Consider the following 4,534-nt stretch of genomic DNA (forward strand, 5'->3'; position numbering starts at 1 on the left):
CATGCTTCGAGCATACGTTGGTGCAAAACCAACAAAATGGGAACGTTACCTCCCAATTTTGGAGTTTGCTTATAACAACTCCAAGCATACGTCGACGGGATATAGTCCTTTTATGTTGATGTATGGATTTCAGCCACGAGCCCCGATTGATGTTAATATACATCATGATGAGTTGCGAAGTACGCAAAACTTTCTTCGGGATATGCAAGATATGTTGCATATTGCACGGGATAATATAAAAACAGCTCAAGATAGAGCGCGTTTTATGCCGATCATCACAGGCAACCTCGTGTATTCAGCCCTGGACAGAAGGTATTTTTACGTGTACCTCACAATTCTAAGACATTGTCTACGGGTAAGTGCGCTAAGTTAGCCCCACGGTTTTGTGGACCTTTTACAGTCCTCAAACGCATTGGATCATCAGCCTATCGTCTCGCTCTTCCCGATGGTGTTGGAATCCATCCAGTCTTTCATGTAAGTCGTCTAAAAGAACTTCTAGGTTCTGTCGACAATACAGTTACAACTGAAACTCTGGTTACTTCTGAAGATTTATCTTCTAAACCACATGTACCAGAAAGAATTCTCGATGTTAAAACAAAAAAATTACGTGCTAAGGAAATCCGAGAATTTAAAATAAAATGGATGGATAAATCAATCAAAGATGCCACATGGGAACACGAAACGACTCTAAGAACTAACTTCCCTAACTTTCCATTGCAAGAGTGCAATGTTTTAAAGAGGGGGAGTATGTTACGGGCATGACCATATAATATCCCGTGGTGAGAATTGTCGTAGTATTCTATACACGTGGATAAGTGTGAGGGTTAAACAAAGAGTCTAAAGAAGGGGAGGATTACTTTTAATCCTCGGGATTGAGACAACCCATGAGGCCAAGTGTGAACATGGCTGGGGGCCTTGAGAATTACTATAAATAAGAGGCCTAGCTACCCTCATTTGGGCATGCATTGACTACGTCGAGACTCTGTCCGTGAGTGGAACGACTCTTGTAGCAAGCGCGCTATCGTCCAGGTACGACTCGACGCCAAGGCGGTGGTATGGGACGCCGATCGAGGCTCGAGTCCGTCTCGATCCCTTCGCTCGGGGGTGGTCGGGTGGATCGGCACCCTTCTTTCTCTCTTTTCTCTCTATTCTTTCTAGATCTATCATTGATATATCCTTATTTTATGCTTACTTTAGTACCTAATCTCTAATACCGTGCATGCCTTTGTGTGGCGGTTCATGTAGAATGCCTAGAAATCCTCCAGACTACGGAAATGCATTGCTCCTTATGCTTTCTTCTCTCTTATTTTGTTGCTTCGCTCTCTTCTTCGAATCCTTCTTCTTTCGTTGCTTCTTTTTTTCTCCTTTGCGATTAGATCCGTGCCAAACAAACCAAACACAGACCAACATAACACACTCGTATAGAGATTAGTTCATAGTAAAATTGTGCAGGCAGTCAATTTGCCATTTCCCGCTCTCTCGCACATCACATATTGTTGTTTCCCGCACATTGTTGTCATCATTTGTCACAGACTCGCACATACTGTTGCCATTTCTCGTTCTCTCATGTACTTCCACCTTGTCCATTCATCAATTCTTCTCGCACATTGTCATCGCATATCATTTTTCGACTTCTTCTCCAAAGGGGGTTTGCTAACAATCGGCAATGGTTCGGTTCGGTTCGGTTTAAGAGGGTCCAAACCGAACCGTTAAATTTTGAAACCTGAACCAAACCGTTAAACATTTTTTCAAACTATTCAACTGTAAAAACCACGGTTTCGTAGTTCGGTTTCGGTTTTGAACATAGGTCAAATTTTTAATTTTTAATTTTTTTAAAATTTATAATATTTCATGATTTAAAATTTTTAAAATTTTTATGATGTTCCTAAAATGTGAGAATAAGGTCTAAAAATGAAAAGATTGTTTAAAACAAATTTTAAATTTTTTTAGAATTTTTAGAATTTTTTTACAATTTTCTTTAAAAAATAAAAAAATAAAAAACCGTTAAACCGTTTAAACCATGATTTTGACTATTGAAACCAAACCAAACCATTTAAAAAACCCAAACTTGAACCAAACCAAACCATTGCCGATTGTTAGGGTTCGCCATTGTGGTCGCCAAATAATTGTTTATGGGTTGGGGGATGGAACCTAGAATGGCTCCACCCCCACTGCCAAAGGGGTTGAGCATGAGAGGGAGGGAGGGAGAGAGAGAAAGCAGAAAGCTTATTCTTCTTACCCATAGATGCCCCATGTGGGGTAGTATAGTGAGGTTTACATATCAAGGTGATACATAAGGGTGCATACCATTCACACACACCCTTTCATATCTAACCACATGCACACACATATGCATTTGTTCATACAAATACGCATATACTCACTCACTCTCACTCTCACTCTCACTCTCGTGCACATTTGCACATACACAACAACAAAACTATAGACTTTCACCATTATCCATCCCCGTACCTCTCGTACGGGTAACAATTGAGTATCCGACCTTTGCTTCCTAGGGATTAGGAACATGTTCAGCCCCCTAGATTTCAATCTGAAATGAACAAGTCAGCCATGTGGTCAGCGGAAGAAGTCGCTTTATGGCCTTAAGCAAGCCCCTTGAGCTTGGAACTCAAAGGTTATGCCATGACTAAGTAGGATGGGGTTTCAGCCATCAAAGTCCGTCTCTTCTTTTGTTCATCCGGCAAGGTTAGAAAGGGTCTAGTGTGCACATTGCTATATGTTGATGACATGGTCATCGCCGACACCAACCTTGACGAAATCGGCAATGTCAAGTCTCAATTGTCGACAACCTTTGAAATGAAGGATCTAGAGGAACTTCATTACTTCCTCGAGATCGAAGTGATCTACACCCCGAATGACATACTAATCAACCAAAGACATTATGTCCTGAATATGTTGTTTAAATTCGACATGGCGGGCCGTTGATCCATCTCAACTCCTCTAGACAAAAGTGTCAAGCTTCGCCACGATTCAGCGCCGACTTGCGACGCGACACGGTTCCGACTGATAGTTGAAAGTCTTATCTACCTGACGATCACCCGACCCGACCTCAGCTATCCGGTCGGTGTGATAAGTCAATTTATGTCCAAGCCGATGGTCAATCACCTTCGGTGCGTGTATCGGATACTAAGGGATGTTAGTGGCATGAAGGACAATGGTTTGTTGTATCGGATCGGTGTAGCTGAACAATTAGTCGGCTACACGGATATCGATTGGGCTGAAAATGTTGGTGATCGCTGATATGGTTTCTCCTTGGGGAGTGTGGCGATCACATGGTGCAGCAAGAAGAAACCGATAGTTGTTGAGCACGGAGGTCAAATATCGAGGAACGGTTGTCGCAACGTCCAAAGCCATATGACTCAAGCGGCTATTGAAGGATCTCTGCAGGTGGAGGTTGCCGATCCGACAACGATATTTTGTGACAACCTCAACAACATCCAGGTCATGAAGAACATTGTCTTCCAAGCTTGGACCAAATACATTGAAGTTCACTATCACTTCGTGCGTGAGCGCATTCTCAACGGTGAAGTTGAACTGAAATACGTTCCGACTGATTGGTTGGTGGCCAATTTCTTCACCAGACCTCTTGGATTCAACAAGTTGCGACAATTCTCGAGCATGCTTGGGTTACAACACCTCGACGTGCCGAACTTGAGGGGGAGAGTCGAGGGGGGAGGAGACAACTAAAAGAGTTGAGAGAATGGAAGGGAGCAAATCGTCTAGGGGGAGCAACAAAATAGACGAACTTGAGCCAACCTAAGACAAAGGAAGAGTCGATGGAGAAGATGAATTAGAGGCAACCGATTTGGACGAGTCAAATCATGTAAGCGCCGAACAAGGGAGAGGGCAGCCAAAGCAGATGGATCGAAGGGCGCCAAAGCCCGAAGAGGTGAGAAGAAGGCCGATGAGGGCGGGACAAGCTGACTGAATGGGTCGAAGAGCATGGGACCAGACGGGGTCGTGGAGTGTGGGCCAAAAGGCAAGTAGCCAAGAGAAGCCGGAGCAGAGGACCGGTTGGAGCTATAATGATGACCTCAAGTTGAGCTTGAGTGACAAGCTCAACATGGGCTGAATCGGCTAAAGGCCGAAAGGTCGAGTCGGTTGAAGAAACCAATAGCTGAATCGGCGAGGAGGATCGGCTGAAGAATCCGAGAGGCCGTTAAGGTTGTATGATTTAGGTGTGCAAATAGACACGAGCATGCATGTACATATGTATGCGATACATACATACATACATGACATGTATGTATTGTATGTATGCGATGTGGATGATGATGGTATGTACATACATACATAGTAGAAACGGAATACGAAGAGCCTGGAAAATCCATGGCGGCTGCAGCAGTTGTTGTTGTTGGATGAATCATGATGCATGGCGCCTCCTCCTCCTCCTCCTGCCTTCTTCTTCTTCTTCTTCTTCTTCTTCTTCTTCTTCTTCTCTCATCTCAGTAGATCGACGACTAGGATAGAATAGAATAGAATAGAATAGAAGGAAAGAGCGGCGCAGAAAGAA

This window comes from Azolla caroliniana, unplaced genomic scaffold, assembly GCF_043228905.1.
Source record: "Azolla caroliniana isolate FFs.n. ecotype wild unplaced genomic scaffold, voAzoCaro1.0.p SCAF_10, whole genome shotgun sequence".
NCBI classification, from domain to species: Eukaryota; Viridiplantae; Streptophyta; class Polypodiopsida; order Salviniales; family Salviniaceae; genus Azolla; species Azolla caroliniana.